This window comes from Crocodylus porosus, unplaced genomic scaffold, assembly GCF_001723895.1.
Source record: "Crocodylus porosus isolate Cpor-Errol unplaced genomic scaffold, CroPor_comp1, whole genome shotgun sequence".
NCBI classification, from domain to species: Eukaryota; Metazoa; Chordata; order Crocodylia; family Crocodylidae; genus Crocodylus; species Crocodylus porosus.
This window is the reverse complement of record NW_017728918.1, coordinates 22,750,834-22,764,619: the sequence shown is the minus strand read 5'-3', so window position 1 is coordinate 22,764,619 and position 13,786 is coordinate 22,750,834.

Below are 13,786 nucleotides of genomic sequence, written 5' to 3'. Positions count from 1 at the left end.
CCCTTTAGTTTCTGTTTCCCTGCAGGCAAGCCCAGCTTGAGCACTGACACTCAAAACGTTCTGAAAAATTTTAAACCTTTCGACTTGCCTCATTTTGTTTTGAGACTGTTTTGAAGCTCTCTGTTTCATTTCAATTTTGCTGTTTCGAGCTTGGAACGTGTTGAAACAGCCTCAAAATGAAACTGCCAGTGAAATTTCGCACAGCCCTACTATGTATGTCACATTAAGTAGGAATTATTTTTCTATAACCATGCTGGATTTCTGTCTGGATTTTGTCATTGTCTTGTTGAGACTGCAATGTCTATACTTTCTTCAAGAAGAATATTCTACACCAATTTATTATTGCTACCTTGCTCTTATTGTGGTCTGTATTCATTCCTGCCAACAGGGTGAGTATGGGACTTTTTCTGAACTACTTAGTGATATTTTTTTTTTTATCTGTATCAAGATAAGTTACTTTCCTTTGAACTTTTTCTCTCTCCTGTCTCCATATACTCAAGTGGACTAAGGGTTACTTATTTATTTTTATGTCACTTCTAAGGCTAACTCTGGGAAGTTTAAGACCTATACTTGTCTAAAGTTGGATATCATTGTGACTTATGTGCTGTATTGGTAACTTTCTACATGTTTTATGAAAGGGATTGTATGATGCAATTTCCTTCAATAGCAAGGGAATTGATTCAACAAATCTTTTTATCGAGTGACTGTTTAATGTAAAATGCATAAACAGCCTTCTGATCAGGAACAGAACTCTGATTCTCACCCCTGTCTAGGAGAGGTGCCTCTAGGAGAGGACTTTAATCACTAGGATAAAGAGTCACACTCTCTCACTTGCTCCTGTTGGCCCAATGCATCTTTATTATGTCATGCATAAAGTAGCAGCTTCAATAGGCAGTGCCTTTTCCTCTCTCCACAAATTCTCCTCCTACTTCAGCCTATAAACTTGGGGATTAGGGCATTCTTTCAGGAGGTGGGAGAAGTCAGTTTGAACCTTTGTCTGCAGAGCTTTGGTTGAGCACTCTAGCTGCTGAATTATAATATAAAAAAGTTGGCAGGACCTATTCCTCTGGCTGTGTCTCTAGGAAATGAAGCTACAGGCACTGTACAAAACACATCAGATTTCATTGTTTTCATGTCAAGTAGGGTGAGAACATGTCTACAGGATCAGGCCTTTACAGGGACATTTAGTTTTGTAGATCCTCAAGAAGTATGAGGAGGTAGATAGTGAGCTCCACTTCTGGGGATGGGCAGAAACAGAATTTTAGCTGCCTAGGGAGCCTACTGTCGACACTTTAGGTGTTCATAGATTCACCAGCAACAATTATACCAGTATTAAATAACAGTGGCATAAACAAGAAGTGGTCAACCCCCAGACTAGATCTAAACCCTGACCCTGTGTCATCTGGCCTATGGGTCTCCCTATGGGTCTGGAAGTTTGGCAATGGAAGAGTGGTGGCACTGCTCCCCCACCACCAAATTTCTGGATCCATGGGGACTCCTGGGTCCTGCACACTGGATGCAGTATCTGATCCTAGTGCACAGAGGCAGCACCAGGTGTAAGAGCTCAATCCCAGCATGTGGGGGCTGGAAGGGGGTAGTGCTGGGCATCAGGGCCTAATCCCAGTGTGGGAGGCCTGGAGAGGTCAGCATCAGGCACCTGGGGACCAATCCCAGCACACAGGGGCAGGAGGGGTCAATGCCATGTCCCCTGGGAGCAGTCTCGGCATGTAGAGATGGGAGAAGACAGTGCCAGCCCCTCAGAAGCCAGTCTCATCATGCTTGAGCAGGAGGTAGCATGACCAGGCCACCAGGAATCAATCCCAGTGCAAGGCTGCTGGAACGGGTGGTGCTGGGCCTCACCTCAGGGAGCAATCCTGATGTACAGGGTTCAATTTGGTCCACCAATCAGTCTCACCCAACTCATCTGGCCCACTGTTATGGGCAACTGTTAAAGTTATGTGCTCCTATAATGATATAACCCAGTAAAACTGTTATAATTTTGAAGGTGTTTTGTTCACTTATTACTTGGGAAGGTCACATCTTACATGAGCATTTCTAATACACACTTTCCTTTGTAGTGGTCACCATCTCCTTCATCCATTACCACATATGCCTGACTGTGTGATGCATGTGAATTTGGAACTCCACAAAATGCACAAAACCCCCAATATTGTTTCATGTTGTTGTACCTCGTAACCAGTGTACCCTTGACCTGCGAGCCTGAGTCGGCACGACTGGCTTGGCACAGAAGGGATAGATGACTGGACAGGTGGGGAGTAGCGGCAAGTAGGAGTCAGGCGGCTTGAAGCGTATTGGTTGTATGAAAGGTTTATTGTACTTACGCTACCGATGGTCGCAGCGTAGGCAGGATAGCTGACTTGTTCAGTTACAGTGCATAAAACAGAACGGTCTAAAGGGGTCTGTTGGTTCACGGGGTTCATGAGCCGTGCCCTTGCTTTCTAACCCGGAGGCTAGGTGTGGCTGCCCGACTCAATAGTCCCAGAACTGGTCAACAGCTCACGCACAGGGAAAAACTATAATGCACTTTCGATCAGTAAACTTCTGAGAGCTCTTTGACGAGACGATTAGACGAACCGGTGAACGAGATATGCCAAATGAAGAATGGCTGGTGGGGAGATGTCTACAGGTGACTAATCTGCTGACTGTCTCCTTGGTGTGCTCAGAGTTCTCTGCTTAATGGCAGGAATCTGCTCTTAGTTATAGTCAGCAGTGACCAATCACTTCATGCCAATTGTGAATAATTATTGATTGTCAATTACATTTTTATACCAGTAACCTAGATACCTATTCATCTGACCTAGATACCTTATTCATCTGGCTGCCCTCAGTGGGTTCAAAAGGTCAACCTTGTGATTGGCACCTGCAATACTTATCATTGCAGACAACAAGCTCCTTAAGTGTGGGGAACAAACTTTTAACAAATTCCAACTGCAATGCTTCTTTTAGCAAAAAAATAAAGGCTACTAGTGCTGAGGGGTCTTTATGGCTTGCATCCTTACTAAGTTATTATGGTCTTTTGCTTTGCTGGCATCAGCACTCTAACTGACAGGTAAAACTCAGACATGACACATGTCGTCATTTTTCCTGTCTCATGCATTTTTATTGAGGAAACCAAGTCCATTGCAACATGCAAATATCCTCTTTTGCTGGAATGTTATACTTGGTCATTTTGTTTTAGTTCCAGAGCTCGTATTATCATTAAAATACAGGTAAAAAAAAAAAAAAGGGGGGAGAGGGAATTTTACTTCCTGCTCTGTAGGAAACTGTGCTGCTGGGAACTATTGCAATATACAAGTTTTTATTAATACACAAGAATTAGACATATTTGTCTATCTGTTTTCTTAGGCTGGAGACATCAACCTGTTTTCTAAGATCAGAACGTAAATCACCTACAGCAGGAAATGATTGTTTTCTGCTTTCCAATTAGCTCTGCATAAGTATCAAGACACTTTTTTTTTTCTTTTTCTTTTTTTAACAGAACAACCTTGTGGAGGCATTATTTTCTTTTCAATTCTTATTTAGCACATGGAAAGATTTATTCTGTTTCTCCAAGAGACCTTGATGCTTATATTATTCTTCCTAGAAGACCGATACTTCAGTGATATAATATCCTTTCTCAGAGTAGAATCACTGATATTCTATCCATGAAATTACTAAAAGAGGACATGCTTGTTCGTTATAACTAGAAATATTCTGGCAGGTTTTGCTCAGTGTTGGCAAATGATGCAGGCAGTTTATAGCATTCAGACTAATGGCAAATACTTATTTACTAATGTATAAATTCTACTTCATCAGCTAAATTTCAGAAAATATATACAGGGTTGCATTTTAGGACAGAGACATTACAAGCCTTTCATTTTCATCCAAAGTATCAGATATTGGCTCTATGCACCAGGCATATTGCCAATCCTATTGGAAACCTAAAATAGGACTTTATGATAGAAGCTGGTTGCAATGTGAACAAGAGAGAGGCTACTTGCTGGTATGTAATTTATGCTTCATTTGGCAAATATTCCCTGGGTTGTACCTGCACTATGCCATTAATCAAAGGGCTGCATTTGTGCAAATATTTTTATTTTTAAACAATTTACAACATAACTATTTCTGGAAGTGAAGCCCTCAGGCTCTTTTCAGGCTTTACGATGCCATGCTTTGAATGTAAAACCATTTTCTTGAGCTAAGGATTTGTCTCTTCTGATAAGCTATACTTTGCTATTTTAGGCAGGCAGACCTAGAATAAACAGCTGTTTGCTCAGCTTATGAATTTACACATTTCTGAAGTTTTTTAATTCCGCAAAATGACTCATACTTGAATCAGACCTGTACCTGTACTATCTATGTATCTATCTATGTATACAGCCACATCATAATCCTCCAAATCCTCCAAAATGTCCCAAAATAAATTGAAGCAGATTTTAGAAAATATTCTGTACAATCTACAATAAGTCTTCCTAACTGAGACTGGAAAAGCCTAGCTGCTGAGCTTTTCCTACCCAATCCCTGGCACCAGGCTGTTTTTAGCTCCCCTGCCCCCCACTCTCCAGCCTCAGATGGGCACCCCCCCCAGATCAGCCAGTCCCCTTTCCATCCCACCAACCCCAACATCCAACAAGCCATTCCCAATGCTGATTGTTATCACTGCTTGCCAATGCCAGTAGCTAAGAAAGGAAGTTGGGATGGGAGGGGGAGTGAGGAGAATTGTGGGTGCTAAGGTGGTTGGGGGGTGAAGGGGTTGGGGGGATAAAAATAGCTCCTGGTCCTGGGGAGTTGGGGAGAGAATGTTGCCATCCTCCCCCATCCCCCTGCCCCCCCACAGACCCTGCAAGCCCCCCCGATCCTGCCAAACTCACCAATGCCCCTATGGACCCTGCCTGCTCCCCTAGTCCCCCGGCTCCTCCCACAGACTCTGTCTGTCCTCCCAATTCCCCTGCAAACCCTCTGATTCCCCTCCCCCCATGCCAACTTACTTTAGTTCAGGTGACTATTTTTAACTTGATATAACCTCCCCCCAACCTCCCCAAATGTCTGTATGTTGTCTTGGTGTTACGTGATTGGGGTTGACAAATTCTTGTACCTACTTCCTCCCTGTTTACTTTATTCTTAATTTCTGAATGCCTTCACTTTGGAGTTTGTAATTAATTTTTAAAAATTAATGAATACTACTTCCTTTTAAAAAAAAATCTACCCTTCATCCACACTTGTGAAGGCAAATGTTAGCATGTAGAAATCTGATCCTTTGGCAGAAACTGATAGTTTAAAGAAACTGCAAGTGATCAAAGACTATCATTTGTACACTGATATTTTTCTTATGCTCCCTAATAAACTATTTCTGATCTATGATAGTTACAACTTCTCTTCAAAAGATGTATATACCTTCTTAATTTATCTTCCATGTCAGTCAGCATGGGACTAATAAGCAAAAGTCAATTATCGGTTTATTTATTTATTGGATAAGGCTCGGGATCAGAGAATAAGAGATGCATAATACTTCTAAAAATTGAAGAACAACATAATAACTTAAACAGGAACTAGAATATCAACATACCATAGAAGTCCACTAAACAATATCCTTGCCTAGTGTTGTTTGCTAAATGCCTGTCCAAATGGGAAGGTTTTATAGAACTTTTGAAATATGTCGAGGTTTCAGCTCTGGCAGACCTTAAGGGAGAAAGTTTTAGAACTGGGGAGCAACTGCTGAGAATGACTTCTTGTTTTTTCACCCAGCAGACTTTGCATATTTATGGCACTTGCAGGAGGTTGGTCTTGGCTGTCCTTAGGGATCAGATGGGAGGGAAAAGGAGAACAAAATCACTTGAGTTCATAGGGCACAAGACCATTTTGGGCCTTCTATTTCAAAACCAGCACCTTGAATTGTTCCCAGAAAGTTACTGGAACCTAGCACAGACTCTGAAGCACTGGAATTTTGTGCTTCTGGTGACTCAACCCCATGAGAAGGTAGGCCTCTGCATTCTGTCATAGCTATAGCTTCCGAGTGGCCTTCAAGGACAGCCCAACACAGAGTGCATTGCTAGCCTCAAGCTCATGAAAGCATGGATGATAGTGGCCAGATCCAACTCTGAAAGAAAGGGTTGCAGACTTTTTACCAGTTGAAGTTGGTAAAACACATGCCTAGTCATGTCTGCCACCTGAAAATTTGGGTTCTTTTAGATCTACATGTTATGCTATTTCAATCTTGTCATTTATTTGGACAGTAAACTCTGGAACAAAGACCATTTTTTCTAAGTGGCTAAACTATAACATATCAGGCAAGCAATCAGCCCTTGGGTTTAGAATGGAATGGACTGGCATCCAAGTATAAATGGCTTGTTCTGTACCATAATTACTACTTAACATAAAAAATCCATGTAAATAAAGTGTTGTTTCTATATCACAGGCCTCATTAAGATAGCATATTTACTTGAATTTAAGTTTACTCTGAATGTAAGACCCCATCCAATAATTAGACTGTAAACATGGAAAATGTATAAATTCGTTATAATTTTTTTTCATGTACATAATCTAATTAATGAGGAGGTTACCTTTAATTCATCCCTTCCACTTCTGCTAGGGGACAGGCATTGGGGAGGCAGGTGGTATGGGGAAGTCAAACAGCTTGGCCCCTGCTAGTGCTTGCCTCCCTGCCATCTATGTCCCTGACCTCCCCACTCCCACTCTCTGCAGCCTTTACTTTCCCCTTCCCCTAGCCACTGCTCCCCACTTCCCCCCTCAACAGACTCTGATCCCCTCTCCTCCCAGCCTTTGCTCTCTGCCAGCAGGCTCTGTCCCCATACAACCCTGGGGCACTGAGCATGTTCTTAGCTTGACCCAGTAACAGCTATATGGACTGCATGCTACTGCTACGGGGTGGGACTGGGGCCATGTCTAATGCCCTATGCTTCAATGTGCATGGAGCCTGATGGCATAGAGCAAGGTCAAGTTGGGGAGAGAGGTAGGTAAGGGAGCAGAGGCTTCATGGTGGGGAGATGGCAGGTTGCAGAGGTGGTGAGGAGGTATAGGCTGAGGCTATGGCCCTGATCCCAAGTAGGAGATGAGCCACATCAGCTGCCTGACCTCTAATGCCTTCATACTTAATTCTAGGATGAGGGGCTTCTTCTCCCATGTTAAATGGGGGAAAAACCTCCATCTTAGCTTTGAGTAAATTTGGTACTACCAGAGAGTCGCATGCTGTTTCAGGCACAAACTACAGTGTCCATTCAATAGCTATGGCTTTGAGAGGATTCTGCCCTATCAGTTTACTGATCCAAACAAATGGCAGTCATGGGCAGATGCCTGGCATACGCCGTATATCCAGGTGTGCTTTTTTCCAGTGAAGTAAACAGTTTTTCTGCTTAATACTCACACCACAATTTTTGGAGTCTGATTTTGGAGGGAAAAGGTGGGTGCTGTATGTGATAAAACATGATATTAAGACTCAGCTTTGTATCAACTGCATCTCTATGAGAACAAGCGAATGGTCTTAATTTTAATTGAAAAATTGGCAGTAACGTTAAGCTAGGAACAAACCTTTTCTCTTCTGAGATGATTCATTTCTGAAAGAATTTTGTAATTTGCCTTATTGTGGCAAGTGCAAAGCAGCGTTCCTTATGAAGACTACCCCCTTCCCCTCACCTATCCATAACCAATTTATTTGCTTTGTTTCTTCTAAAACTCCTCTAAGGTTTTCTCAGCTCTACTGTTGCAGAGATTACCATCTTTATAGATGTATTTAGCATGTACAACTTGATTGACAATGTAATCCACATTTTTATGTGATTGGGTGGCAGCTGCCTCTCAGGAGTAATGTGTTCAGGGCCATGTCTTTTATACAAAGATCAATGATAAATCTCCTATGTTCAGTCTTGATGTTTAGTTTAGGAAATTGACTCTGCCTTCTTTGTACTCATGGGTATATTTTTAAACTGGGTTGAAGTTTGGAGGAAAGCTGTTAATCACACTGGGGTCCTTTATGGATGTGTCATAAGGGGATTTTGGATTTAAGAGGTTTACCTGATTTGTTATGATAACTATAATATATTGCAGTGAATAGTCGAGAAACATTTGTGTTCCAATTGCTGTTTAAAAGTAATCCTGCTTCATTCTTTCCAGTGGCATAAACTCAATCAGATTATGAACACATGACTCTCGTATATATGTTTCAACAAGGTGACTTGGTGTTATCATGTGTTAGTTTCATGGATAGATAAACTACGTTCCCTGGGGTTATTTGTGTGTTAAGACCCTCTTTCATATGCATGAAGATTTTTGTACTTATGTAAGTATAAAGCCAATTTAGGACACAATTTAACACCTGTATCTGGGTACATGTAAAAAAATAACTTAATGGCTTCCTTACAAATACAGTCAAATATTTCAATGATTAAGAAAGACGATTATTTGAATCTCTATGAACAGTTGCTGACCATGTTTGATAGCTCCTTCATGGCATCCTTTGTCTATGTCACAGGGCACTAAGGTGCCTGCTCCTATAAGACCAGAAACTGTCTGGGGAGAGCAGCTTAAAAGCCAGGCAGAAGACCACAGGTGCAGGTTATTGTGGTAACAGGCCAAGGAGTAAATTGGCCTGCACCTGCACCCAGTCAGCTGACTGGGAGAGGCAGGGCCTTGGGCAGATATAAATCCCAGGGCTAGGAGCAGAAAGGCAGTCCTCTGCCAGTGGCCAGGGAAAAAGGAGCCCTCCTAGAGGAAGCTACAGGAAGAGGCTTGATTGCAAGTCTAGCTTCTTGTAATTGCATGGATGAAGTTTGATTCTTTTAAAAGGGGAGAGCACACCCGGAACGGTTGTGTTATGTTATAGACCAGGGGCTCATGTTTTTTTTGTGGTTTTATAACACCGGTTGTTTGGGTAAGGCTATTGGGGAAGGAGGACGCCTCATTGGGGATCTACTGCAATGTGGGGAAACCCCAGCACTAGTGTGGGCACAGCGTTTGTGGGTGAACAGACCCCAGCATCTGTGGGCATTGTGACAAAGAGAGACAGGGTTGTGGACAGCCTGGCACCAGTGTGGGTATAGAGACAGGGCTGCAGAAAGCCCAATGAAGACAAGTGGGCCAAATTATAGCAAGGCCTAGGCAAGACAACGTCAGTACCATCTGCGAGGCTTGGGGTGGTTTGGAGCCATGCATATAGCCCAGAAGGCGGGGGTGTCTCGTTGAAGCATCCATCATAAAGCGGGACGCCAAGGGGTCTGTGAACCCCAGGGTTCAATGGGGTCTGGCAAGACTATGTCCAAGCAATTAGGCCAAGGGCAGCCACCCAATATTAATAGAACTAGCAAGACATGGTCGGCGAGACAGAGAATGCCTGGTAAGTAAGATTGGCATGGTTAAGGGGCCCTAAGGGTATCACAGCCATCCCTAGGGACGCCATCCTATTACAGTCTAGTACTTAATTCTTCAAGGATTTCCAGTCTCCATACCTCCCTTCTGCTTCATGTGTTGTTAATTCCATATTATGAAATGATCAGTTAAAAATTCTTGCATCCACTGTAGATGATCAGATAATGATTAATTTATTTTCATATAAAAGGCATGCCTGCTTTTAGGATTTTAATGCAATTATAAATATATAAAAATAGTTGTTAATTCATAAGTGATTGGGTAAACTAAAGATAGGAATTAAATCAACAATCCAGGGAAGTACAGAGTTTAACAAAAGGGTAAGGTTTTCCTTTTGCCAGAGCTTATGTAAACAATGTCTAAATCTAAATAAAATAACGTAGGCCCGATTTATTCCTTCCCCATATCTACTAGTAGCACATGAGAGTAGTAGTGTAACAGCAAACCCTAGCCCTGTTACTAAGAGACAGGGTGGTCCCTTTAAATCCAGAACCTTCCAGTCATGGCCAGATGGTCAAGTGGGGGTTAAGGCTCAAGCCCTGCCAGCCAGTCAGGTAATAGGAAGAGGAAGGCCAGGTTCCTACAAATGGCAAGTGGAGAAGGCCAGAGAGGCAGCGTGGAGGGGGACTCTCAATTACCATGGTGCTGCGGCCACAGTCTCTGTCGGAAGAGTACGCCATGCTGTGAGCCATCCTCGTAGCCTATGGGCCCCACTTGGCGTATAATTTCATAGGGTCCCTGCCACCAGACAGGTAACTTACTCTCATGGTCAGGCAATAGAACCAACACGTGCTCCTCAAGGTCAAACTTCCTTTCCCATGTGCTTCGGTTATAATGCCACACTTGTCATTGCTGGGCCTCTCTGAGTTTTCCTAAAACCTCACTCTGAGCTGCTTCAAGGCATTCCCGCAGTTGTATTATGTATTAGATCAAGTTCTGATTTTTACCAGGCTGTTCTTCCCAACTCTCTTTAATCAAATCCAGGATTCTTCTTGGTTGCTGGCCATACAATAATTCAAAAGGTGAAAACCTAGCTGAGGCCTGGAGTGCCTCTCTTACAGCAAACAACAAAGGTGGTATCATTTTATCCCAATTCTGAGGACTCTTGACCATGAATTTCTTTAACATCTGCTTCAGTGTCTTGGTAAACCGTTCCACGAGCCCGTCCATTTGGGGATGGTACACTGCTGTCTTTAGGTGTTTGATCTCCAAAGCTTTACTCACTCCTTCAAACATGAATGATGTAAAATTAATTCCCTGATCTGTCAGCAGTTCTCTAGGGAGTTCTACTTGTAAGGATATTTTCAATAGCTCGTTCACCACCTTTGGAGCGGACGCTGTCCACATCGACACAGCCTCCGGGTACCTTGTTGCATAATCCAGTAAGACTCAAATATACTGATTTCCAGTGCTACTTCTGAGAAGTGGCCCCACAATGTCCACTGCCACCAGCTCAAAGGGAACCTCTATTAAGGGCATTGGAATTAAAGGAGCCTTTGGAGCGTGCCTTGCTGGGTTCACTTTTTGGCACATGGGACATGAAGCGCAATACCTCCCCACTTCGTGCAACAGTCTTGGCCAAAAAAATTTGGCCTGAATGCAGGCTTCTGTTTTGTCTTTGCCCAAATGTCTGCCCATAGGGAGCTCATGAGCCACTTTCACTAGAGGCCATCAATATCCCTGAGGTACCAGCAACTGTACGACCTCCCCTCCTTCAGGCTTCCTTTGTTCAATTTGGTATAGGAGGTCATTTCTTACCTCGAACCTTGGTGTTGTCTTCATCAGCTCTGGTCATAATACCTCACTGTTTTGTTGAGCCAGGTGTTCCTGCAATGCATACCAAAAATCTGCCTTCTGACTCTGCTCCAACTGGAACTGTTCATCCTCCCACAAATGTGTGACATTCACCTCTTGTTAGGCCTCTTCTGCTGGAGGAAGTTGTTCGGTTTCACCTGTTTGTCTGTCCGGCCATGACTGGAAGGTTCTGGATTTAAAGGGACCAGCCTGTCTCCTAGTAACAGGGCTAGGGTTCCCTATTACAGGTAACTTTCTGGACTTCGGAATGGTGGAAATGTCTGTACAACATGCAGAGCAGTGTTGAACTGAATAGACTGAAGGCTTCTTGCAGCAGATCTCCATGCACTGAAATCCCACTGTAATCCTGTGGCGGGCCAGTAGGGGGCGCTCCTGCATTGAGCCACCCACCTCCCTGTGCCCGACCACCTTCCAGACTCCGAGTGCCTCCCTAGGGGCGCCTTATGTTCGGCCGACCCTCTTCCTGGAGCACACTCGCTAGTCTGGGGGTAACGTCGCCGCCACCACTCCAAGAATGGACTCACTCTTGGCCCTGTGTCCTTGGGGGAAACACAGGCCTAATGTCCTACGGGTACTCGACCCAGTACTTGCATTTGGGGCACTTCCCCAAGTCCGGGGGCAAAATGTATAGTCTCCCTTAGTCCACAGACCTAAGGGGTCTCTTAGGCTTAAATTGGACCCACCCCTCAATAAGTCTCCCACACTGATCTCAAAGGAGAACTTTATTGATTATAGGGGTAGGGTGAAAATAGAGTACAAAATTGAGTAATATCCTAGAAATCCTAAAGAGCAAACAGTCTGGCTGAGGTAGCCTTTTGATTACGCATCTAAGTTACTACCAACTATATATCTAATCTGAACTTGAGTAGCTTACTCACAATCCTCTCCCAAAGGTTGGAGAAGTTTTCTGGAGGCAGACGGTTCCTTGCTCAAGAGTATAGGGGGAGAGACGGCCAGTTTTAGATGGTAAGGCTTCTTTGTGTCCCCCGCACGGCTGCCCTCCGACCGTATGGCTGCTGCCCTCTTATATAGCCCCTGTGACCTCATTCCCCTGGTCCAGTGGAGGCCAGCTCCAATTGGCTGTCAACCAACCAATTTGAAATACATCACCGGTTGCCGGGCAGATTCCAGTTCACCAGGTTGATGCCCCTCACCCAAGTAACTGACACCAGTTCAAATTACTTAAAGAGACAGGGTAAGGGTGTGGTCTCCTCTGCTGGGCCCATCCTAATCAAATGGTCACAGCACAGAGATTTAATCACATTGTCACATGGCATATATTTTGGGGCGAAACCAAGGTGGCTTTCTGCCACAATCCTAGCTCTCAGCTCAATCCATGCTGCCACAAACATAGAGCATTCAAAAAGACCATACTAGTAAGACAACTGATGAGCTGTGCTGCATTCCCTTCGTGATGGGGTTTCCTGGAAATGCTTAAAGTCATGGCAAATGCCTATAATAAATCTTTTCCAGGGAAGAGAGTGATAATGAGAACTAGCTGGAAACATCATTATCCCTCCCTGCCTCCCCCCAAAATATATACTTGCCATATGTTGATTTAAAATAAAACCCAGTTTGTACTGTGTCTCTAGTGCTACACTACCAGGTCCAGAGACAAGACAGATGGGGATCTTTTCCCACAGAGGGGAATGTATACATGAGGAAACCATATTATACTGCCAATGCCTTCCTATAACAGGATGTTGGAATTGAAATATTTGCTTTTTTTGACAAAAATTAAAATTTTCCATGGAAGGTAGATGCATTTCATAATCTGCTTTTTAGCAAGAATCCAATTTTCCATTACAAAAACCCCAAAGTTTTGTCCATCACTAATCATACATTTGAATATTCAGTTGCTGCCATCTACTTCATTCAGGGAGTCTGTTGCTCTTCAACCATCAAAGAAATAAGAACAAGAACATAATGCACATCAGACTCTGATGGCAGTACCTTTCCACTGACCTCTGACAAAACATGAAAAACGTAACTTTCAATCACAGCTGTCCTTGACTGCCATTCACTTACGCTTGATTACCGCAGTTCTGCTTGCCATATCCCAGTGGACTGAAAGTGAAGGACCTTTTGCATATCAATACTTGAGTCTCATCATTGCTTAAAGTGGGTCTCCTTTCCCCAGTCAATAGAAAGGCAGAATATGATGCTATTAGCTGTCAAGAAGACTTGAGTAGTAGCAACTGCATCCTAAGTAGTTCAAACAAAAAGCTTAGTTTTTTTTAACAGCAGCACAAACAGGTGCAGAAAAGTGAATGCTTTGCTTTACAGCCCATGATGCTTTCATTTTTCAATGATAGGCCTATTATAATCATCAAAATTCTTGTGAGTAAGATCCAGAGAGGGTTTTTTTTTTTTTTTTGTGTGAAAGATTTTCTGTTTAACATATAAAACAAGAGGCTAACTCTAATGGGCCACATCTGCTTCTCTGTCAGGCCAGTATGTCTGGATTTTCTGCTAAATACACCTTATACATTATAGCATCACCACATATTTTTTAATCCATTGAGGCACAACTTTGTGCCTTTTCCCTATTTGTGATTTAGTTATTTCTTATAATTTATACTAAGAAGCATCT